Source organism: Nelumbo nucifera, chromosome 4, assembly GCF_055504915.1.
Source record: "Nelumbo nucifera cultivar China Antique chromosome 4, China Antique-T2T, whole genome shotgun sequence".
Lineage (NCBI taxonomy): Eukaryota > Viridiplantae > Streptophyta > Magnoliopsida > Proteales > Nelumbonaceae > Nelumbo > Nelumbo nucifera.
The window spans coordinates 45936529-45963489 of record NC_142652.1 but is presented as its reverse complement, the minus strand read 5'-3'; the positions used below and the strand labels follow the sequence as shown (position 1 = coordinate 45963489).

Sequence of the window (26961 nt, the reverse complement as noted above, 5' to 3'; positions counted from 1 at the left end):
ATTTTATTTGTATAAATTTCTTGGGATTAAAATCATCATTTGATATAAATTTGGATTTCATAGATTGCTTATTTAATTTAGTTATAAAATGCTAATTTTAAATATTATTTCTTTTAATTTTTAGTTAGAATTATTAATCATATATATATATATATATGTATTTACTATTTTGGTGAACACAAAAGTTAATAAAATCTATTTTATTTTATTAAATAACACAAAAGGTGAGATAGCTTAGTGGCTTAAAGTAGTGCTAAGAGATTTAGCACTATTATTAATTGATTGAAGTACAAGGCACATTATAAGCATTAAGAAACTTTTTTTAGTAGAAAAACCTTTGGTCAAGGGGTTTAATGGGTCGGGATGGGTTTGGAAAATTGAGAGAAAAAGTTAGATGGATTTGAGACGAATTTGAAATTAGGGATAATTGGCAGGTTCGGGAATGGGTAGGGCAATTTGCACGGATACCCTACTTGCCATTCATAAAAACCGTTTTTCTCGCTTTGAATCTACCATGACCAAGGATTAAGGTATCAATATGATACTTCCGATACGGGGTGCATCGTATTCGTATCCATGACCATGGATACAAGATACACTACGACTAGATATGTATCCCATGAGTCGTGCGTATCGGTATGATATTCCTCTGTATCAGGTCATATTGCATTGTATCGGTAGATATGGTCTGATACACACTGATACAGAGGCGTATCCTGTGTTTAGATTGACAAAATTGTATATTGAGTACTTTTGGATTGTTTTTCATCTTTAATACAAGTTAAAAAAATAGCATTATGAAAACTGAAATAAATAATTTAAGATTTATTTTTTTTTCAAAAAATTTAATAAAAAATAAAAATTATAAAAATAATATATTTCATCTACCTTAGATGATTTATATATTTTATTTTACACATAATTATATGTTAAAAATGAAAATATGGTTAACATTTGAAAAAAAAATAGTTAGTATATAAAAATACTAAATAAATAAATTTTCTCAACAAAATTAATGGAAAACAGAAAATTATAATTATAAAAACTGAAACGAATAATTTAAGATTTAATTTTCCTAAAAGATTTAATAAAAACTGAAAATTAAATATAATTTATTTTATCTACCTTAAATGATTTATTTGTTTTATTTTACAAATATGTGTAAAATAAAAACATATTTACTATTTAAAAATAGTTGTTATTTAAATAAAATACTAAATTAATAAATATTTCCAAAAATTAACAAAAATTGAAAATTATAATTATAAAATTGAAAGAATGATGATAATTGTATAATGTTTGAATGTTATAGAGTTTCCGTATTATTTATTGTAATATTTCTCTTCATATAGCCTATTAAAATATGCATTTTTCATGTTTTTATATCTTATTCATAGATAATTCAATTTTTAATTTATTATTATTAATATATTTATGTGATTTGTATGCATTTCAGTAGCGTCCCATGATACGATAAACTCAAAAGAAGTCAGCCACGTGTTTCAAATCTTTCTCGTCCCCGTTGAGCGGCCAAGCCAATCAAGCTCCTTCCCCATTCAATCCCTTCTCCCTTTTCCCTTTTGCTGTCGTTACATGAAACCATATTTGAAGAATGAATCTCAAGATAAAAGCTTCTTCTTCAATGAAACCATAACAGGGTTTCGCATTTGAGGCGCGGAACCAGAGATTCGACAAATGAAATCGAATTTTTTGGAATTTCTTAACGAAATTTTCGGAAGAAGAAGAAAAGGGCAAACCTAAGAAGAAAAGAGCAAATGAGGTTCTTACCTTGCCTTTGGCTTCTTAAATTTAAAGCACGAAAGCTTCTACTGCAACAAAGAGCGACGAGAGGAGAGAACGAGAGAGAGAATGGAAATTTTCGTCTTCTTATTTATTTTGACATCTGAGACAAGTTTAAAATTTTTGTCTTCTTCACGACGGTTGCAAGAAATTCCACACACCATGGCATCTAATAGCTTTTGCCGAAATGTAGCTTCGCGAACCGCCGGCCATATCCAGAAATTCCCTCCCCCAACGGCCAACGCGTTCGAGCACCACAAATCAAATGTTGCTCCAGAAATTCCCTACACGTCTCCCTCTCTCTCGTTCGTCCCATTAGAATTTAGAGGATGCCCCAGAGAATACTCTCGTTCGACCCATCAGAACGCAGAAGAAGAGCGCTCTGTGAAGAGCAAATCAGAAACAGCGCTAAGCTAAAGTATTCAACCTCTCCTCAGAACAAATCACACTATATACATGGTGGGACCCATTCCTCCAACTATGTCCGTCTTCTCTCTCTCCCACACAATTCGCATGGCAGTTGTTTGGTAATATTCCTCCTCCTTCCCCACACAAGCCTCCATCACTCTCACTCTCTCTCTGGAGTCTGGACTATTGAGAAAGGACTGGTTCGTTAGATTATTTTTATTTTTTCTCCCTTCTCTTTGTTGTCTCTCTTTCACACAGACACCCACTAGTCTGCAAAAGAAACAGCTGAGTATCTGTTTTAATGTTTACATATAAAATAGACAGATAGATAGATATAAGAAGAGGGAAAGAACAAGTGGGGTCGAGAGATCATGGCAGAAGGAGAGTCAGATGCAACGTTGGAGTATACACCAGGTGGATGGTAGCTTCTCAGCTTCTGTTTGCACTGTTATTATGACAATTTCTCTTGCTGTTGAGCGGATCCTTCACAACACTGGAAAGGCAAATATCCTCATTTGTTTTCTATAATTTTTGGGGAACCAAGTAATTGCGCCTTTCAATTGTATCATAGATCAGCTTGATTTCAAGCTTGAAGCCCAATTACTCCGCTTGGTTGTTTGCAGTATTTGAAGGAGAAGAACCAGAAACCTCTCTTTGAAGCCTTGCTGAAAGTTAAAGAAGGTTTGCTCTTCAATAGCATCTCTGTGCAATTAATGCCTCATCACATGGTATCCAGTCAAGCCTCATTTCTGGTTAGGGATGGGGAGAGCATTGAGATCCCACTAATATATGTATAAATATATGCATATTAATATTTTAAAAAATATAGTTAAATATATTTGAATCTTTTATAATGAAATTGTAAATTTTAATTATTTTAAATAAAATAAAAACAAAATGGCTAACATTATAAAAAATCATGGAATGGGGATCCCAGTGGGATTAGGGATGGGATAACCCTTGTCCCAGTTGCCATGTTAATATCATTCTATTTTGCACACATCATTAATATCCTCATCTCTCTCACCACCTGTGACTTCGGTTACTCCTTAACCGTTGACGCAAGAGCAATACCAGCCACGGAGGCTGACTCATCGCAAACTATCCCGTGCCAATCTCGAGGGCAATCGTTGGATGCCACCAAAGACTAGTCCCATGATTTGAGTACATAGCAATCCATTTCTCTCTAGATGGTGGATAAAGAGAGCATATGACCCACGAGGGAGATCGACAAACAAGGGATTTTGGCCCCGAATAATTGAGTATTCAAACTCGATTCGATAGAAAACTGCATTGCTCGAGGTCAATTCAAATCAGAAATGGAAAAATAAATTCTGAAACAGAATGAAACTAAAAAGCCCAAACCCAGAACTGTGTTTGTGAGTGTTCTTGAAAAAATAAATTCTGTAATCGAATGAAACTAATTCAAAATCTTAGAAAATTATAAATAAAACTAAAAAACCCAAACCCAGAAGAGAATGAAAAGAAGATGAAAGCAAACTTAATCTGTCTTTTGTCTTTGTCCCACCTTTGACGTCCGTAGTGAGTCGTGACTCGTGACCGACTGACTGTGAGTCTGTGAGTGTGCGTGAGACCGTGAGAGGCTAGACTGTGCGAGAGGCTGGAGAGGCTGTGGCCTGTGGCTAAGAGTCTGCAACCTACGGGCTACGGCTATGACTTGCGACCTACGAGTCTGGAGCCTCTGGACTGCGGCAGGACTGCGAGCTTGACAGTTGAGAGCTGAGAGGAGAGGAGAGACGAGAGAGGACAGCTTGAGAGGAGAAGAGAGACGAGAGGCGGAGCTGTGGTGGTGATGATTGGTGAGAGGCTGAGGCCTAACCGCCTGAGAGCTTGAGAGTTGAGAGGAGACTTGGAAAGGAGAGACGAGAGAGCAGGGAGGAGACTGAACTTCCAAAGGGTTAGGTTAGGTCGAAGGGTTTTTGATTTCTGAAATTGCATTGTGTGTAAGGGACTATCATTATAAAATAGTATCACGAATAAAATTTATTGAAAAGGTACAAGATATATATATGATAATATAAATTATATAATTATATATAACGAGCCGAACTTCAGAATGCTCGGGCTCGGCTCGATTACTATACGAATATAATATAAAGCTCAAATTCGGCTCGAAGCTCGATTTGAGTTAAGCCTAGCGCTTGGCTCGTAAAAAGTTCAACTGGTGTCCATCCCTAGTGGTAAGAGGAAGGGGAGAATGAACAACAATGAATTAATTTAAATGAGAATAACAAGGGCAAAAGGGACATTTTATTATTTACTAGGAATGGCAATTTTCGAGAACTAGAAGTGGTTTAAGATAAGGTTAAACAGTAAGGGTATATCTTGTTAATTAGCTAAATAGTAGGGGTAGTTTACAAAATTTTCCCTTACTATAAAACTAACAATAACATTACAAAAAACATGGAGAAGAAATTAAAATAACTTTTCAACTCTTGAATTCTTAAATTAAAAGCCTATTAATCAAAATATTCAAGTTCCAAGTTGAAGCGAGCATTTAACGAACAAGAACATGCCTCCCATCCATATGATCTGGTTGATTCATGGGTCTGTGTATAAGAAGTTCCAAATCCTCTATAATGCAATGAGTTCCATCGATGCTTTTGCTTTTGCTCTTGACAACTTGTGCAGCCATTTGTGGCCAATGAAATGACAACTTTCATAAAGATAAAAAAGTTGGAATGTTTCATCTCTACCATATGCCTTTGGAAAAGTCATAAAAATCATATAGTTTATTACATGTATTAACATTTGTACCTAATTAATCCAATGCTTTGCACGGGTTGTTTGCTAGTATTATTTAGGGCAAAAGACAAAAATCTAGTTTGAGGTTTCCTCTAAGGGAGTGTTCTTTTTTCAGATTTTGAGAAGGGAGGAAAATTGGTATATGGGATTTTGGTTCCTATTGACCAAGAATCCCATGTTCTTTTTTCAGATTTATGTGGGGACCAGGGAAAGTTTATTTTCCTAGGTACCATTTACCTGGGTAAGTGATACCCATCTCTTAGGTGGGTAAATAATTTTCCCACCTATGGGGAAGGTTGCCAACACTTGAATGGGACAAAAATGCCCCTTTTAATAATGGATTTTGTGGCTAAAATGGTCATTGCCTTATTTACATGAGAAACAAAAGAACATGGGTAAATGCACTTACTCGAGTAAGTGTTTCCCAAGAAAAACTTACCTAGGTAACTGTATTTACCCGGGTAAGTAACTTATCGAAAAGCGATCAGGGCCTAAATATTAAAACATTCCCTCTCTTTTCAAACTCGTCTAAGACCTCTCTTTTCAAAATCATTTGTAATGACATTATGTACGGATTAAATTTTCTAAAAACCCATTTTTGCCCCTTATTAATTGCTTTAACTCAAGTTTTAAAATGTCAATATAATACACCCCATATCAAAAGGCCCCGATTCAGGATACAACCGGCATGATATATATCAATACAACAAGAACAATACATGCACAAATACTATTAAAAGATGCCATTACCAAGATTTGACCCCAAGCCTTAACTCAAACACCACTTAGTGCTTGAAATCTTAAGCAATCAGGCCACCTTTTTATTTGTGATAATAAATGAAATAAAATAAATTTTATTAATTATATTATAAACATGCATTCTAAAGAAATACCATACGTTTATGTTCAATAATTCTAACTTAAAATAAAAAAGAATAATATTAAAATTTTATATTTTTTAAATATTAATGAAATAAAAATATATCAAAATTATATTTATCTCAAAAATTGATTATTTACACTGAATAAATTTATACAAATAAAACATTAATAATAGAATAATTATTTTAGTACTTAAAATTCATAAATTTGTACATGATATGTATCTTAAAATTTGAATATATTTTTATAAATTGTTAATATTTTAATTTACACTAGATAATAACATATTTATTATTTAGAAAAATAAAATACTTATTAAAAAATATTTAAGAATAAAATATTAAATTGAATCTATCAAATACACTAATTTTCATTTATATTAAAATAATTTCTTATTTCGAAAAAATTATAGAAATAAAAATGTTAATAATAAAATAATTATTTTAGTAATTGAAAATTTTGAATTTTCATATAATATGTATCTTAAAAATTTTAATAAGTAGATTTGAAATATTTTAAGTTAAAATTATGTATATTATAAATTATCAATTGATATTTTAATTTACATTTTATAATAATATATTTACTATTTATAAAAATAAATATATTGTTTATTAAACATTTCAAAATTTAACATTTAGTTGACTTTTTTGTTAATGTCAAAAAGTAAAAATAGTAAAATAAAAAATAATTGATATAGTAATTAAAATATAATAATTGCATATGTTTTGTATCTTGGACTTAAATAGAATATAACATAAGGCTTTATGAGTGTCTGAAATTGTAAATATCTATATAATATGAGTCTTGGACTCATGATTGATAGATTGCCAATAAAATTGTATGATATCTATGCATCCGGTTATATTAATTATAAAATATTTCTTCATATATATTATTAATATATATATATATATATATATATATATATATTAGTGTATTTATACCTTATTTGTGACTATTTTGACTTTAAAGTTAGTGTAATTGATGTATTTATGGAATTTGTATGTATTTTCGCAGGATGTGTTTCCATATCTTTTTTTTGTATTCATACATAGAGATTCCATCATTTTGTGCTAAATTCACTATTACAATTTGTGGTTTAGTAGTAGGTAAGTTGAAAAACAAATTGATATTTCTTACATTGTATTTGACTTTATGAAACTCTGAGCACATTTGATCCTATGGATATGAAAAGCATATTTGAACTCCCTATAATCACGGTTCTTTCATTTTGCTTATCCATAAAAAACAAATGATTTCTTCATTTTGATGAAATACAAATGCTTCAACCTTTTGCATATCTTGTAGATGGACTCAAGTCGGAAGCTAGAGAACATGGTCGGAAGGAGAAATTAGAAAAAACGAACTCATCGAACCATACAATGATTTTTTTACAAGTACTAGTAAGTGTGTATGTGCTTTTGCATGTTGCAATTTTTGATGATGATTATGATGGTAAATAATATATTATAAAAAATTATAATTTTATTATATTTTTATATCTATAAAATTATTCTTATTTGCCACACTTATTTTTATTTAATATGATGAATATACAATATTAGAAATGTGTAATAGTAGTAGTAAAATAATAATTATTCTATTATTAATACTTTTGTGTGCAAACTTATAAATCATAAGTACTATAATAATTATTCTATTATTAATATTTTATTTATATAAATTTCTTGAGATAAAAATTATCTTTTAATATAAATGTGGGTTTGATAGATTATTTATTTCATTAGTTTATAAAATGATAATTTTGAATACTATACTTTTTAACTTTTAGTTGGATTTATTGAACATAAATTTGTATTATTTGTTTGGGTTGCATATAGGCTCTAAAGTAGATAAAAGCTATTTTGTTTCACTCATATTATAAGAACCAAGATAGTTTAAGGCTAGTTTAGGATTTGGGCATTGGGTGCTATGCCACTTTAGTTTGAATCATGATATATGCTCATTTTTTTAATATAAAGATGTGATGTATCATTGTGTATTGGTTTATATCGATATGTAACGCCAATGCTCCTATATGCACGATTCACAGGATATGCTTCTATTCATAGCATATCATATATCACCCTTCACTGATACTACATGCCATATCGGACATATTATATCGATATGTAAATCCTTGGCTTCAAAACAAAAATTGAAAGAAGGCATATTAGAACAAAGTGTTTGAATGAATCATTAAGAAGAGACCCATTGTAGAAGTGCAATCGAATTGAGCTTTAATCAAACAATTTAGGCTTGATTCAAGTTTGATTCTAATTGAGTTCAAACCTTAATTAAGTTCAATTAACTATTTAAATTCGAATTTAACCAATAAAAAATTCAGCTCAAAAGCTTGCAAGTCTAATTAGAATATAGAATATAAAAATATTTTATAATATATATTATGAAAAATATATTAACTTTTCAAGCTTTTGAGTCAAACCAATTGTAGCCACCATATCTCGGTGTAGACTTCAAAGTTATGGACCTGATCCCACCAATTTGATTTGGATACGGCTTTGTCTGAATTATCACGTCTGATAACTCTTATATTCTTATTGTTGTCAATTTCGACCATACCAAATCAGACAATTAATTTTACATATATTTTTTTAATCGATAATTTTAAATAAATAGGCATAACAGAATTTTTGCTAATTTATGCAAAATGCTTATATGCGAATTTATTTCAAAGGTAAATAGATACCATAACATCAAATAAAGATCAATTGGCTATGCTATAAATAAATAATTTTTCTAGTGATATCAACCCTTTTTTCTTAGTTTTTTGAACTCGAAAGGAAAATTTGTAGAAAAGATAAAAAGTATGTTTCGTCTCCCATCTATAAAATAATTTTAATAAAATCTTCATGAGTAGTCCGAGTAAAAAACTAATACCTGACAATAAGAAACTCATGATTATTGATAATTTGCTTTCTGATAACTAACTTATCATAGACCTACTGATGAACCAAACACCATCTAAGTGGTCATCTGCTTTGTAATCCATCTGAACCAAGGCCTTATTTGTTTGCAATGCAGTTTCATCTGCACTGTTGCACATGTAGTATCATTCTATTTTACTTTGGTGTCGTTTGGCAAGGTTTTTTAGAAAGATCTTCCATCAGCCCAGATGATCAAAAACACATATTGAGCTTTTGGGGTCTTGTCTTTAAAGATAAAAACCGTTTAACAAGTGGTTCAGTCTACCGGGTTTTTAAAAACGTGTTTAGAGGCTATCTATAACGTAGAAAGGCCAGAAAGCTTCATTTGAAGCTTCCTAAAATTCGGTCATTTTGGGTCTTTCCACACACGTGTCTTTTCATCTTTCCGGCTTTTGATTATTGAACGGAAATATATTGATCTTCAATCTTTTTGAACTTGCTAAAGTACAGAAGACCTTGCAGAAAGACTTGCCAAACACCGCCGTTTACTTTAGGTTTTATCTTGTTTTGCACTAATGCAAATGAAATTGCATTGCAGACAAATAGAGTTTATACATCACATGGTTGGGCAAATGAAATGATATCACCACTAGCTTGAAAATCATGTAGCACTAGACATTCCATAACCCTTATATTAGACAAAAACACCTAGTTTTTATTAAGCTCGGCCCAAATAATAGAACTGACACAAATAACCATAACCATAACCACTTATAAAAATGAATTACCTGTTTCAACATTTCACAACCCTTCTATGGATGACTGAGTGCTCTGTGAGAATTTACTGTGCGAACAAAGGTAGGGTTGATAACGCAGAGTTCCATATTGGATCGTTACGGTTGGGAGAATTGACCCTCACTAATGGTGTCAGTGTAACTAGTGGAATGGAGGAATAGGACTAACAAAGAGTATGATTAAGAGATAACCAACTGTAAACAACAGAGTCCCAACTTCTTGTACCAACCAATGAGTATCAATGTCGTTTCCTAAAATATGGCCCCACATTTGAAATCTGTTTTTCCAGAAAATGACTGTTGTTTGGTTAGTCATTTAAAAAAAAAAAGTTTTCTCAAACCATGTCTTTAAAATCGGGAAAGGTGTGGTGTGAGAAAATGCTCTTTTTAGTGTTTTCCCATTTTTTTACTATTACTAACAATAATTTGCTGACATGGCATTTGAAAAATGCCTATGTGGCAGCAACGTAACAGCAGTGATATCAAATCCGAAACCCAAATAAAAACAAAAAACATTTTCTGAGAAAACAACATGCTTATGCAATACCATGAGAAAATGTCCCTCGAGAACAACATTGGTTCCAAACACCACCTGAGATGTTCCCACAATAAGCAACATTTTATCAAGACTTGAGTTCCTTTCTCAGACTGACATTCGATCTGCATAAGTTTCCGTCAGTTGAATGCTTTAAATATGTTGACAAGGCATTTGAAAAATGCCTATGTGGCAACAACGTAATAGTAGTGATATCAAATCCAAAACCCAAAAAAAAAAAAAAAACACAAAAAACATTTTCTGAGAAAACAACATGCTTATGCAATACCATGAGGAAATGCCCCTCGGGAACAACATTGATTCCAAACACCACCCCAGATGTTCACATAATAAGCAACATTTTATCAAGACTTGAGTTCCTTTCTCAGACTGACATTCGATTTGCATAAGTTTCCGTCAGTTGAATGCTTTAAAGCACACTCAACTTTGAAGATAAAACTTTATTTTTTCTTCACAGTTAATTTCTCTCATTATTTGACGTGGATCACCGTTTGTTGCGTAACTCGAGAGAGAATCTAGAAAGTTCACATCCAAAAACAAAAAAAAAAAGAAAATAATCCAACTAATTTTCCTTGTATGCAACAATTTAAATAAATAAAGTTTCAAAATGTAATTGGTCACTTCAACTTGCAACCTCTCTATGAGATTACAAATAGTCTTGAGAAGTAGTTTTATAAACAATAAAATTGCATCAAATAGTGATGATATTCAATCATTATAGTATTGGTATCGGGTATCATATTGGAAACTTAAATACGGATATGCTTGGGAAACACATGAATACGAATGACAACACAACTATAAATAATAGCATTAAACTATACGAATGACAACTATAAATAATAGTATTGGTATCGAGTATCATATGAAAACACTTGGATATGCTAAGAAAATATACACAAATTTCATAAATATGTTAATAGCATTAAGTTTAGTCAACACAACTATAAATAATATATAAATACATAGGAATTATATATTTAAATGGCAAATATATTATAATTAATATACCAGGACATGTAGATATTATATAATTTTTTATGAATTAATACATGCAAAAAGCCAATATTATTTTATTATCTATTAAAGTGTAAGGCATAAAGCATATGCAACTATGATATTTGAATTATTATATCATTTTTTTTCAATTTTACTAATTTTATTTTTTAACATTAACAAAAAATTCAACTAAAAAATTAATTCTTAAATGTTTGATAAATAATATTTATATTTTTGTAAACAATAAATATGTTATCATAAAATGTAAATTAAAATGTCAATTAATAATTTATAAAAATATATAAAATCTTAACTTGAAAAATATCAAATCTATTAAAATTTTGAAAATGATATAAAAATTCATAAATTTTAATTACTAAAATAAATTTTCCATTATTAGTATTTTATTTTTATAAAATTTTGAAGTTAAAAATTATTTTTATATAAAATGTAGATTAATGGATTTGATAGATCCAATACTTTGTAAATAATAAAAACATTGTTATTTAATGAAAATTAAAATATTAATATTAAATTTATAAAAATTTAAGATATATGCCATATGCAAATTTATAAAACTTAAGTATTAAAATAATTATTCTATTATAAATATTTTATTTGTATAAATTTTTGAAATTAAAATTCATTTTTGATATATTTGTGTGTGCATGTTTTTGTAGATTTTATAAATTATTTATTCCATCGATTTATAAAAAATATTGTTCTTTTTAATTTATAGTTGGAGTTTTTGAAAATAAATGTATGTTGTTTTTTGTTTGTATGTAAACATTAAATTTAATAAAAGTTATTACACTTATTACCATGAAATAACAAATGACTTTGTAGTTAATGTACATGCATGCTTGGGCATAGACCAACTTGGATTTGAGTTACTCTCCTCCCATTTTTTCATTGTAAGATGTTGTATCATTCGTTGAAACCATGGTTTACGCTTTTGTATCAGCATGTATTGATCAATATACTATGCGATATGTGCCGATACGCACAATTGACGGATGCCAGTCATAGCGTATCCCGTATTGGTGCAGTCCAATACCAATACAATACGTATCGGGCATATCATAATCAATCCCATATTAACATTCCCACCTGCTAAAGTGCAAATCAAGTCTTCAACGCTTGTAATTCCTGTTATCGACCCATGCAAACCACTGGGACTGAAATTCCCACTAAACATGCTTAAATATATTTTTACTGATACCAGAACGAATTTGAAATCAATGTGGACTAAACCATCTTTCATTAAGCACCAACTTTTGTATATTTATTATTAGCCTTATTGGCAATGTGGCCTAAACCATCTTTCATTAAGCACCAACTTTTGTATATTTATTAGCCTTCTTGGCAAACGTCTCTGCAACCAGTAGTGGGAAAGCAATGGTTGCATCAAAGTTGCACTTCTTGGAACATTTCCATGTGCTTTCATAGGCTATCCTAAACAGAAACAGCTTTATGAATGTCGACAGGCTCATTAACCGTGACACAACTATTTGGATAATTCTGTTAGGAAATTTGACACTGCACAAGCATGCAGACACAAAAGAGAAGGAAAAGTTGTAATACGATTTCTGTTGGTCGAGGACTAGATTGTTCTTAGGCCAACCATTGCGCATCATATTGGCATTGCAAATGTGATGCTTGGGCATGCCTCCGCCAAGAATTATCATGCCTGTCTTTCTAGGACTTGCATGGACGGCTTCCCCATTCATGGCCCTAATATCTGTTCACTGGTATCAGAATCATTCTCACACTACCAAATGATTGCAATGGGCGATGGCAAAACCGAAAAAGATAACGTACCTTGCACGATATCAATAACTAGGCCAGGTTTTCTGAAGGAATGGAAGTATAACTGTCACCTAGTGAGCCATCTGTTAAACCTGGACAAAAGATTGGAGTGTTGTTCTGTAAAAACATAGAGGACTATTAATGCTATGATGCAAAATAAAAAAGGGAAAATTGCCGATTAGTACCCTGTACTTTGGGCCTAGTGCCACTTTGGTCCCCAAACTTTAAAACACGACAATTCAGTACCCGAACTTTCAAAACATGTCAATCCAGTACCTGCTGTTAACCAGCCCGTTAATCAGCCATTAAGTGACATTTGAAAAAACACAAATGCCCTTCGAGTGTCATCTAATTTCTCTTTATCAACCATCCAAACATTGATAAAAAATAAACTGTCCCAAATCCTTGCCTCTTCTATTCAAGAAAGTTGGGGTCACCAGAATGCCCAGTGAGATGTGACCCCAACTTTCTTGAATAGAAGACAAGGATTTGAGACTGTTCATTTTTTGTCAACATTTGGATGGTTGATAAAGAGAATTAGATGACACACGAGGGGCATTTGTGTCTTTTCAAATTCCACTTAATGGCTGATTAATGGCAGGTACTGGATTGGCTCGTTTTGAAAGTTCGGGTACTGAATTGTCGCATTTTAAAGTTCGGGGGCCAAAGTGGCACTAGGCCCAAAGTACAGGATACTAATTGGGAATTTTCCCAATAAAAAAAATGAAATTTAACAAAAATGACATGACATGGAACTTTTTTTTATTGACAAAACATGGCATAGATCTTGTTAGCATATATTTGATCATGGAAAATATGGCTAACTACGCTGGCTTATCAAAGGCTTTAACTAAGGTGCTCCCAAATCAGCACATCATTTTTGTCACAAGTTGTTGCATTCAAACAATGTGGTATGTCCTACTCAAAAACCTTACCAGCTCTAGACAGACATTTTTTATCGGTAACTATAAACTTGTATTGGATTAAATAAAGAATAGCTCATCACAAAGAAGCCAAGCATCCCTCAATTTTAGGCAGACATCTGCCACCTATCTCTGCCTCTACTATTTGTATTACATGCTCCAAAAGATATCCTCCCCAGTAGTTGGATCCTTTTTACCCCTTGTTTGGCTTGGCATAAATAAACAGTTTGCAAATCTATGAACCCAAGAGAAATCTGAATTATACTACATAACAGGACAGTGGAATAAGATTCTGAACATCTGATATGTTCCAACCACTAAACTACGGATTTTAGGATAAACTGATCATTTAGGTTGATCCAGGATCAGACATCTTGTGGGTAGAGGAGTGGGAAAAGATAATTAAGAGTGTGCAGACTGCAAGTTTAATCATGCACTTGTCTTTTATCTGTAAGAGTTTGTGCTCTTGGTCTTTTGAATGATCCCATCTTCTGATTCTCTCTTGGAAGAAGGGGGTGTCCACTTATCCTTTTTCTTTTTCAATATTTTTAAGAAAATCTTTCTGTTTGTTTTTGCTGATAAAAAACACTAATAAATTAATTGGAGAAGCTGGATGAAATTGAACTTCAACAGAAGCTCTCTTTTAAATTTTTGTAATCATTTAATGAAAAGAAATATGTAGTGTTGATTATTGAATCATGTTTATTTGAAAGTGTATTTATCATTTTAAATATACTATTGGTACAATATCTCCTTTTCCAATAGACACGGACATGTGAAAACAAGCTATTTTTACAGTCCAACGGTTTTTCATTAAAATAATCGTTGCTGTAAAAACAATTCCAATAGTGGTTGCACCTGGGATTTGGAACTTAGGAGAGTGTCGGCAGATTTTGAAATTCACAAAGCCTGTTTACTTGATTTGAAATTCACTCGATTTGTTGAATAATATTTACGTCTCAAATTCTGGTTCTGATGCTAGAATTTGGACACTTAATTCCCTAGGCCTGTTTACTTGTGCTTTCTTTTTCAGAATTTTATTCTCAACCACTTCTTTAGGCAGTGCCATTAAATCCCTTTGGCTTGGTCCAGTACCCCTCAAGGTCAAAAGCTTTTGCTTGGGAGGTTTTCCATGGTTAAGATTAAGACTTGTCAGATGATTCAGCAAAGAGGTGTTGCCTCTCACCTCATGAGTTATGACCAACTAGTTATGCAATTGATCTGGCCCTCAACTAGTTAGGCTCAGTTTGGAAGCAGTACAAATGCAAATATGTACAGCGTAAATACATACAAAATATAAGGTTTTGCACTCTACATATTTGCATTTGTACTCCTTCCAAACTCAGCCTCATGGTAAAAAAAATTTCATTAAAAAGGAAAAGAGACAGATGCACCAGTGATAAGGGTTAAGATATCACTAACAAGGTTACAAAGACCCACAACCATAACTTTCCGAAGACACCCAACATCACTCCAACCTGACAATACTGAACATCAAGCACAACCTCAATCTTATCAAACCTACTGACACCCAATTTACACTGTCACAATTCATTCCTGATCATCTAGAAACCAATCCTCATTAATATAAACCTTTTCTTTATATAACCATAGCCTCATTCTGCAAATCTTCTTCAAAGGACAAGGGAAAAACACAGTACCACACCATTACACCTACAAACTTTCCTGTAAGTTTCAGTCTCATCCACTTTCTCCTTGTTACACATCCTTGTGAAACATCTCACCCTGCTTCTAAAAGTGTACTGCAGAGGCAGATTTTAAACTTGTTAACCTCTCTTTCTCTTCTAATTACAAAAAAAAGGAAAGAAAAAATCCTGACTTTCCTTACCTCCTAAAAAGAACCCAGGAACATTGAGGTAGGAAAAAGGTGGTAGTGGGCAAGCCTAGAAATAGAAGTTTAGGATTATGGCAGTATTGGTACATACTAAGAAAAGTAAGAAGCTTGGCAAGCAGCAGGCTAATAATAAGCTACAAGATTCACTTGGGTCCAAAGATCAGTTAACAGTCAAACTGATGGGTTAGCTAGACAAGAAGTAAAAAGGACTAACTGTAATGGGGGAATGCATCCTTAGAAGTCCTACCAGAAATGGGCAAAGAGGGTTTGGTGGCTTTGCCAGCCTATTGTACCACGACTCCAAGAGGAGTAAAAGCTAGTGGCATGATATAGATTCACATGTTTTCCCACATTACCCTCTCTCCAGTATGGAAAGCTTCAGGCGGATAGCCATCTGCTATGCAAAAAGAAAAAAAGGTTATTATTCTTTTTTTATTATCAACTCAGAAAAATATTTTATTATAAGAAAGCAGAACAACAAGAAGTTGTGAAGATACAAGTCGACACCAGGTATCTAAAGCCCCCAAAGTATTACAACTGAACCCAAAACATAGTCTGTCTCTATTGCCCTTGCTTAGCTAGACCATCCGCCAGGCTGTTGGCAGATCTTCTAACCCAATTAACTTCTTTTTTGAAGATAAATAAAAAGGAATTTTATTGCTAAAAGAAAAAAACAGTACAACATAACTAGGTGACAAGATGTCACCCCCTCCGGATTACAGCAATGAAAAGCCACAAAAAAGAAACACCATTTCAAAAACAAGACAATCCTTAGAGAGCTATTTTGAACCGCCTGAGAACATTCCTTGGGTGCCAAAATACTCCTTCCCCCTTTAGCCAGTCCGCAACTATTTTGGTATCACCTTGAATAATTAATCTTTCAAAATACAACTCTTTGGCTTGCTCAACTCCAAAAACAGCTGCCGAGAATTCTGTTGTTGCCTGCTGATAATCTGCTGTTGCCACATCACCTAGCTCAACTGGAACCTGAGAAGAATTCCTAATCCCTGATTACCCCTCCAATTCCAGAGGGGCCTGGATTGCCCACACAACTCCTTTCGAAATTCAGTTTCAACCAGCCACTAGGATGGGGGTGATCAGTCCATTGTTGCTATCTGTCTTCTAGAAGATGAGGCAGCTATAGCCCCCCAAGCTCTGAAAAAATCATCAACCTTAAAATCTGAGAAAAGATCCAAGGTCTTGGCCCAATTAGGGTTATGATCTCTATCAAGGCTTCCCTATTCCTCTCCTTTTCCTCAAATATTCTTGAGTTTCTTTCCTCCCAAACCATCTAAACCACTGCTGCCCCAGTACATCTTCACATAAATTTGTCCCTCCTGTTTGTACAACTGCAATTAAGAGAGGAATAGGGAAGCAAAGCAAACCAATCCCAGATGAAGCCAACAAAGGGATAGGAGATTAAGAGATGAAATGCAGTCTTACCGTTTAGCTTACATAAGCAGCACCAATTGGGGGACAAATACTAGTTTGGTCTCTTCCTTTCGAGCTTATCGCAAGTGTTAATGCAGCCATGAAACACTTCCCAGTAAAAAGCACTAACTCTAGGAGAAATGGGGGAACACCAGATTCCTTAACAGGGAAAGAAGGTGAAGAGAAAGGTGAGGAGGTTACAAGGGAGTTAAACAAAGTCTTACAAGTGAAGATCCCAACAGGATTAAGGGTTCACAGACGTGGTTGAGGAAAACCACTTGAACAAAAGAATTTAGCAAGATGAGCAAAGAAGACACAATGGGGATTTCAAATTCTCTAAGATTCCTAGTGAAGCCCAAGGGGGGGGGGTCCTCGATCCAAATATCTTCCCAAAACCTAATTTTCTGACCCGAGACCAAATCATACCTGACGTGGTTGAGGAAAACCACTTTGTGCCAAAGTCTTTTACTTTCCTTCAAAAATCTCCTTAGCCATATTTGCTCAATAAGGCCAAAATTTTCATTCTAACATTCCCAATTCCTCCCCCCCCCTTCCTCCCACTTCTGCCTTCAATTTCACCACCTTCACCCATTTAATAAAATGATCTTTTTAACTTTCTTCCCTCCTCTGGGCTCACACAAAAAGTCTCTCATAACCTTTTCAAATTTTCTCACCACAACTTGGGGGCATCCTGAAAACTAACATATAATAGATAGGAAGGTTAGCTAAGGTGGAATTAATCAAAATTATTCTCCCTCCTAGAGAAATACAATTTAATTTCTACCCAACTAATCTCTTCTCAATCTTTTCCACCACTGAGTTCCAAAAGCCGAGTGATTTAGGGTTGTCAGCTAGAGGTAACCCTAAGTATTTGAGCGGTCAATCCCCTTTCTCACAATCCAAAGAACTTGCCATATCCCCCAACACATCTTCATAAACATTGATACCAACCAATAAACTTTTAATCTAGTTAATCTTCAAATTAGAGACCCTCTCAAAAAGATTCACTACCAACTCTTCATGCTTTCCACTCCATCTCTACAATCCTCATCACCAAGGTTCAATATTTCGAAACGATACACCCCGTATAGGCTTCACGATACGCCTATTTAAAGGGGTTTCGGGGACCACTCTTTTTTAATAAAAAAATATGGTTAAAAATATCCCCAAAAACCAAATTTTGAAAAAAAAACCAAAAGCATATAAAAGCGAGTTATTTTAAGTACCGATATGCCCCTGCCGATACATAGGGGCGTATCAATATTTTGAACCATGCCCATCACAGAAAACTAAGATATCATCTAAAAATTGCAAGTGAATTACAAGAATTTTATCCCTCCCAATCAACCAGCCTTTAATCAACTACAAGCTATTGGCTCTTGAGATCAATTTTCTAAGAACTTCAACTACCAAGATAAAAAGGAATGGAGCAATGGATCACCTTGTCCAAGACCTCAAATTCCTTTAAAAAAGGTTATTATTCATGGACAAGAAAGGTTAAGGACAATAAGTGCAGTACACCATTAGAGAGATATACCAGAAATCTCTTCATTGAACGAATGGTCTAACTATGCTACCTTAATCTTCCGCGCATCACATAATCCCTTTTCTTGGAAAGAAGCCAAATTTGCAAATGCGTATATATATATACATAACCGCATCACAATGGTTACATGTTTTGTGTGCTTCATGAGGCTACACAACAGAGCGTAGCCCGCCCCCATCACCTTAACCCCCCCCCCCCCAAACTCTGGTGGCAGCAAGATTTGATTCTAGGTCTCTACTACAACCACCATCATTTGGTCTTGTTGAGCACATGTAGAAAACCTGTTCATGCATTTAAACCACTTAATTTCAGTTTTGCAACTGCATCGATATTATTTATTCCCAATCCATCTAGTGAATACACCATCAGTATTTAACACATTTTGCTCCAAACAGAGCTACCCTGCTCTCAAATTTGCTATCCATACCTACCAAGTGCATCAATGAATTATGCTGAATGGATTCGAAAACAAAACATAAAGAAAAAGATTCAATGAGACCCCCATAACTACCGATGATAAAGTAATAGAAATAATAACTATGATAGACTTTGTAGCAACATAGGTGTGGTGGATTGAAATAATAACAATGGGACCCCCATTTAGGACTTTCCTTTGTTGAAATTTACCTTGTATGCCCAGAAAAGATATGGACTTTGATCATTAAATTCTTTCCCAAAACGAGCAATCACCTTTGATGGTGTCCAAAGTACATTCTGTTATGATAAGAATAAAAGAAAAAAAAGAATAATCACAAAAATGAAGTGAAACAAAAAAAAAATGATCAACAATAACAAAAGCATGGAGATTACCTACCAAAAAAATAACAAATTGATGGGGGGGGGGGCACTAGCAGTGATTTAAAGGGTGCCTAGGTGCAAAGGTGAGGCACTAGCCCCTAGGCGCAACACTTTGAAAAGGCGTGCACTTGGTGGCCTTGCACTTCAGCCCAGGTGCACTCCTTAAGGGCTTTGCCCTCGGACCCCCGACCAAGCCCCTCAAGGCAAGCCCAAACAAATCTATAAAAAAGGATTATAACTTTAATTGTCTTTTAAGAATATCCTTCACTAGGATGAATGAAAAACATTTGCTCACAGAAGCTCAAAAAACCCCATATTTGCTAATGTTGCTCATTCATCCATCCTAATAAAAGATATTTGTAAAAGATAGTTAAAGTTATAAAATCTTTTTTAATAGGGATTAAGAATTTAAGACCATGATATGAACTTGTTTGGGCTTGCCTCGAGGGGCTTGGTACAAAGGCGGTTCTTAGAATTAGGAAAGCATAGTGTTTAACATCACATTAGCTATTTGAAGTAATGCAATTGGGAAAAAAATAAAGAGATTGATAGTTTATGTAATTTGAGATAATAGGTTTTTTAAAGCAATCATTTTAAAATTTAAGTTTATGTTATGTTTAATAATTTTTAATTATTTTGCATTTTTTTTTGAGTTTTTTCACATTTTTTGTATTTCTTAGCTTTTCTTTTTGTATTTTTGTGCCTTGCTTCGAAAAGGTGTGCGCCTTGTGCCTTGGGTACCAAATGCCCCTTACACTTTTTTTTTTTTTTTTTTTTTTACGCCTTGCGCTTTTAAAACATTGTGGCTGCCTAATTATGAAGGTGGTTCTTTTCAGTTTTTTAATGAAACTATAAACTACATGATGTCCTAAGTTATTGAATTGTCTTTGATATGGCAAGATAAAGCAGAGGGTTTCAATGACACACCGATAAGATAAACATTCCCTTGATAGAAGAAAGGCTGCCTCATTATGAAGGTGGTTCTTTTCAGTTTTTTAATGAAACTATAAACTACATGATGTCCTAAGTTATTGAATTGTCTTTGATATGACAAGATGAAGCAGAGGGTTTCATTAGGAAAGCATAGTGTTTAACATCATATTAGCTATTTGAAGTAATGCAATTGGGAAAAAAATAAAGAGATTGATAGTTTATGTAATTTGAGATAATAGGTTTTTTAAAGCAATCATTTTAAAATTTAAGTTTATGTTATGTTTAATAATTTTTAATTATTTTGCATTTTTTTTGAGTTTTTTCACATTTTTTGTATTTCTTAGCTTTTCTTTTTGTATTTTTGCGCCTTGCTTCGAAAAGGTGTGTGCCTTGTGCCTTGGGTACCAAATGCCCCTTACACTTTTTTTTTTTTTTTTTTTTTTTTTTTACGCCTTGCGCTTTTAAAACACTGTGGCTGCCTCATTATGAAGGTGGTTCTTTTCAGTTTTTTAATGAAACTATAAACTACATGATGTCCTAAGTTATTGAATTGTCTTTGATATGGCAAGATAAAGCAGAGGGTTTCAATGACACACCGATAAGATAAACATTCCCTTGATAGAAGAAAGGCTGCCTCATTATGAAGGTGGTTCTTTTCAGTTTTTTAATGAAACTATAAACTACATGATGTCCTAAGTGATTGAATTGTCTTTGATATGACAAGATGAAGCAGAGGGTTTCATTAGGAAAGCATAGTGTTTAACATCATATTAGCTATTTGAAGTAATGCCATTGGGAAAAAAATAAAGAGATTGATAGTTTATGTAATTTGAGATAATAGGTTTTTTAAAGCAATCATTTTAAAATTTAAGTTTATGTTATGTTTAATAATTTTTAATTATTTTGCATTTTTTTGAGTTTTTTCACATTTTTTGTATTTCTTAGCTTTTCTTTTTGTATTTTTGCGCCTTGCTTCGAAAAGGTGTGTGCCTTGTGCCTTGGGTACCAAATGCCCCTTACACTTTTTTTTTTTTTTTTTTTTTATGCCTTGCGCTTTTAAAACATTGTGGCTGCCTCATTATGAAGGTGGTTCTTTTCAGTTTTTTAATGAAACTATAAACTACATGATGTCCTAAGTTATTGAAACTTGATAGAAGAAAGGCTGCCTCATTATGAAGGTGGTTCTTTTCAGTTTTTTAATGAAACTATAAACTACATGATGTCCTAAGTTATTGAATTGTCTTTGATATGGCAAGATAAAGCAGAGGGTTTCAATGACACACCGATAAGATAAACATTCCCTTGATAGAAGAAAGGCTGCCTCATTATGAAGGTGGTTCTTTTCAGTTTTTTAATGAAACTATAAACTACATGATGTCCTAAGTTATTGAATTGTCTTTGATATGACAAGATGAAGCAGAGGGTTTCATTATGAAGGTGGTTCTTTTCAGTTTTTTAATAAAACTATAAACTACATGATGTCCTAAGTTATTGAATTGTCTTTGATATGACAAGATGAAGTAGAGGGTTTCAATGACACACCAATAAGATAAACATTCCCTTGATAGAAGAAAGGCAGTACGGAATCAACTGTGGTGACCAGTTTAAAAGGAAAATGAACGGAGGGAGGAGGGAATAAAATGAAAATAAAATACAAAAAATCATTTTTTGTGGTTGCCTTGGGGCTTTGTTCCTTCTTAAAAATAGCCATGAATTGCCGGCTTTTAACATAGCATACTAGCATAATGTATCAGATGAACAGTACCATAGCAGCAAGCTGTGAAAGTGCACAACATTAGGATTTTCACGTAGGACATGTATTTATATTAGATTATTAGGTTGGATTTGTTTGTTCAGAAGAGGATATTGAATAAGATAAGGTTGTTATTGGTTGGGCAGCACTAAGGGGTCTTTGTATGAATTGGTTTTAGTAATCCATTTAAGGGTGTAGATGTTGTATGGCCATGTCAGTTAAGAAGGCTAACTCGAAAACTAGCTTTGGGTTTATGAGACTCCCACCTCAAAGTGGACCATTTTTTCTTCTGTTCTCTTTCTTGTATTATAATTTCCATTTTTCCAGTACAGGGCTATATGCCCCAAGAAATCCAATATTAAAGCATTAATCTGAGGTTAGAAGATAAATGACAATTTCAACTTAGGCAAAGTTGAAAGAACTTGAACACTAGTTAAATTCTGTCAAAGAAGGTATTGCTATAGTAGCTATAAAGGTGGCAACTGATGGTATCAATGAAGAAATTAGTCATTAATTGGATAAATGGAAAAGTCAATAATTTCCTTCCAATATTCCATTGTTATTTATCTGATAGCAATATGAGTTTTATGTGATTTATTGTCCTAAAAGTACGTATTTGCAAATGATATTGACTTAGACCAAAAAAGCAATTGCATGGAAGTCATTACAATGTGATAAAAAATCACATTTGATTATCTAAGAAAGAAATCCTTGGAAATAAATGGTTAAAGAAAGGGAAAGAAAGAAGAATATCCATGATAAACTAACAATTGCACAACATGCATGGAATTATTGTGAAAGGATGTAAGTACCTCTGAGGACTGCTCTTCCAACATCTGATCGAAAATTGGTATGATCCAATCCTCAAACTTGCAATAGTTGTCATTAGGAACTAACAAGTTATCAATGCGGTTCAAACCTTTTGAGCGTAAGTAATCTCCAGGTAGAGAAAAATCACTTTTATAGGTGGGTGCAAGGCATTTTATAAGGTCCTCCTCTATACCACCAGCAGTAGTAACAACTACATCTACCTGCAACCATCATAACAAGGATAGTTTATCTTATATTGTTCCAATGTTATCAAATGTCTCTGAAGAGACAAGGATGTTATGTCAGGGACAAAATTATAGTGCAGAAATACAGCAAAAACAACTGCTATATAAAACTGATCGCTTCCTTTTTCCACTGTCAAAGATGTTCAAAACTTCAAATAAGGATAAAAACATGCACATGCTACAAAAAAATTAAAAAAGGAGATATGATGCTCTGTTTCTTGAAAGCCAGGGTATGGATGTTGGTTTGAGCACCTCATTTAATATGCTGATACCAGGTTAATATATTTAAAATTTTTCTTGCAAGTATTGCTTCCTAACGCTTATATCTTGCCAATGTCAATTAACCTTCTAATATATGTAACTCTTTATAGTATGATTTGTCAAAAATATATTATTTGCATATTTTAGAAGTGCTGAATGCCACAAAGTGTATTCTAGAAGTGCTCATGCAGTATACAGTATCTTTGGATGCATATCATGTCTAACATGGGTAAACTAAGCATATACAAGCACCCAAGTATCATAACTTACCATGCTATAGATTAAACTTCAAATCTTCATCAGTGCAGTTGCTCTTGTTGTTAACAAGTCACAAGCACAATATGGTTGCAACTTTGAGAAATTGAGTGTGCAACACTCAAAAACATGTGAAAGCAAGAAGAAAGTAAATTGAGTGTGCAACACTCAAGAATGTCGGTACTGTTAGGTAAAATTTTGTGATGCAAATACGAAATAATCGAGTTCGAGTTTCAATCTTCCAAACTATAACTTTCATTTCTAACCATGCAATGCTCGACGAGAAAGAAAAACAATTAGAAAGGAAAACAAGAAACTGAACACGCGCGCTGACACAAGCACACCCCTTCATTTCTCACCATTCGATGCTCGACGAGATACCGAACCGTTTCCCGAACACCTGAAGAAATGAGATTCGAAGTGAAACCTAGGAATACTTTGCATCTAACAGATTCTCTATAGCCAAGGTCCTTTTCTTCCTCACTACAATCTTCAGTCAGAACCTCATCGGCGAGCCTCCAATCTAGCTTCAAAACAGCTTAAATAATTTAGAAATATAAACTTAAGCCAAAGATGAAATGGAAGCAAAATGCGATTTCCAAAGCTATGAAGCCGAAAGTCACCATCTGATTGACGACTTCGATGGCATCTCCCAGATTGGAGGCCTGGAACCCGGTGGAGACCATGGATTTGAGTAGTTCAGCATAGTCCAAGCCTCGGCTGAAATCGTAACCCCTAATTTGTTGGCATGCTCCTTCTAGGGTTTCTGATTCTTTAAGCACTATGGAGCGAACAGACTCCATGAGCTGATGTTCTCCCATTGTTTGGCAACAGACACACAGCACAAGCTCTCACTCTCAACACTCTGAGTCACCAAACTTTATACACTGAACCGTGAAAGTTACCGTTGCATTTTGAAAAACGTGATGGGTGAAAGAGTAAAGTTTTACATTGATAAAATCGATTATGTATGTAAAACTTTATGCTTGATAGGGACGTAAAATTTCATTCCATCAAAACTTATCCGAACCGGAGATAATCGATGTAAAACTTTATTTTTGATAGGGATGTAAAACTCCACTCCATCCAAAATGTAAGTAAAACTGAATGTGAGTGGAGTTTTATTTCGATCATCATTATACTCTCTTTTCAAGTGTGGACAAAATCAAATCGGTGTAAATTTTTATACCGTTTTTGATTTACATCAATTTCAAACGCAACCTAATTGAATTCACAGGAAAGAGTCGATTATTTCCAAAATTCAGATTTGATTGTACTTAATTGTGAGAAATCAAGGCTGTGTTTGTTTTTGGCTAAAAAACAAATATATTGTTAAAAAATTCTCTCACCCATAGCAGTGGCAATTGGGCGGGTTGGGTTGGGTTTGGGTTGAGCTTCAATCCAATCCATCTAACTCGCTAACCCTTTAATGACCCAATTATATAAAATTACATGGGTTGAATTCAACCCAAACCCGCTATTACTCAATCTAACCCGCCCAAACCCATTAGTCTTATATTTATGTACTTAAAACTAAAAACTAACTCTCACTTAATAAACAAATTGGTCATACCTTGGTGGTAATAGTATTTGTCTCACTTAACAAACAAATTGATCATACCTTGGTGGTAATAGTAGTTGTTATTTATACAAGTGGTGAAGGTTCAAATCACATTACATGCATATTACTTTTACACAAGTAGCGAAGCCATTGACCATGTTCGGGTTTCAGGTTTGACTGAACCACTTAGGTTCAAATTGGTTAGACCAATTTGAACGATCTAACTGGATTTGTCTTCAAGCTAATCACATCAAGAGTGGTTGAATAGTTTGGATTAGGATCAATCCGATCGTACCAGATTGGACCAGTTCAGTCAATGGAGGATTGACTCGGACCAGCCCATATCAGGTTGTACACGGGCCTGGGACCAAATGGACTAGTTCGAAGCAGGGCAGAGGGGGGCATGCCGTCCAAATTCAGGTTGGTTCAGTCCGACCTGGAACCTGAAACGAGTGGGTCATGCCGCTTCAGGTTAGACCAGATTTGGGCCACATTGGCTTGCTCGTAACTATTGCGGAACCATGTTGGGTCGACCCAAAGTGGATCCAAAAATGAGTGGCCCATGTGGCTTCGGGTTGGATCGGATCTGGCCTAAACCAGTTTTGTTCGTAACTGTTTGTGATTCGGGTTGGGTCCGGTCGCATCAGAACAAGCAAAAGCATGTGGGCCAGGTTGCTTCAGGCCAGATCAAACTGGATATGGGTTGAACTGGTCCGTCCATAACCGTTCCAAATTCGGGTCATATCAGATTGCTCCATACTAAATCGGGTTGGGTTCGGACTAGGCTGATCGACCCAAATGAATCAAACCGAGGTGATTAGGTCTGTTCATATTTAGACCGGGCTGAATTGATTCGTACTGGTCCAAACTCAGATCGGGTTGATTTGGGTTTATGTCGATTCAGGTGAAGTGTATTAATTCAAGAAAAACTAATTTTAGTAATTAATTAATGTATTAATTATAAATCATTTCACTCAAATGAAGAAAAAAAAACTAAGGAATTCATACTTGTATCTTTACTAGTTAACCCAATGGTTATCCACAACCTAACCCAACTCAACCCATTTAAATTGACCCAATGGGTCATCAACCCATTTCCAACCTGCCAAGTAAATGGGTGGGTTCAAAGGGTTGGGTGAAAAATTTCCACCCCTACTCAAATTAAACGGTTTTTTGTTGTAATGAATACAAATGTGGATTTCAAGACCAAAATCTTTTTTTTTTATTTTTTTTTATTTTTACATTAGCAAACTATGAGTGCAAATCTTGTATCAAAAAATTGATACAAACTAACAAATATGTCTTGGAAGTTATAATAGCTATCATTACTAAGTACACAAATGTATGCTTATATAATAGTTGCAAAAGTGAATTAGAATACATTTATGTATCGAAATGGCATTTACACCAAAAAGAAAGACAGCCTAAATAGGGTAATCATGGGTTGGGCCGGATTGGCACAACAATTGGATTCTCCCTAGGGATGACCATGAGCCAGGCTAAGTTTGGATTGGACCAGGTTTTTACAACACATTAATGGCACTTTGGGCTACTCAAGCATGGCCTGGTCCCACCCGGACCTGTGGCATGGATGTGTTGGGCCAAACGTTCAAATATGCCCGCATAACCCTATTGCATGGTACAACCTAACTATAACAAATTAGAAGTATAGCTATCATTAGAGG

At 33.9% G+C, this 26961-nt stretch overlaps 1 long non-coding RNA gene and 1 pseudogene across 2 annotated transcripts; both read right to left on the bottom strand.

Annotated features, from left to right (window-relative positions):
• Positions 1-2500: 2500 nt before the first annotated feature.
• LOC148792249 (uncharacterized) lies at positions 2501-4402 on the bottom strand. Its single transcript, XR_016085390.1, has 2 exons — positions 3737-4402; positions 2501-3496 (listed from the first exon to the last, which is right to left on the bottom strand). It is a non-coding gene; the product is annotated as an uncharacterized LOC148792249 (long non-coding RNA).
• A 7952-nt stretch (positions 4403-12354) lies between these two features.
• Positions 12355-24641, bottom strand: LOC104607003 (deoxyhypusine synthase-like; annotated as a pseudogene). Its single transcript, XR_016068626.1, has 6 exons — positions 24339-24641; positions 24075-24242; positions 22957-23175; positions 19288-19374; positions 12918-13022; positions 12355-12837 (listed from the first exon to the last, which is right to left on the bottom strand). The product of XR_016068626.1 is annotated as a deoxyhypusine synthase-like (transcript).
• Between the last annotated feature and the right edge of the window lie 2320 nt (positions 24642-26961).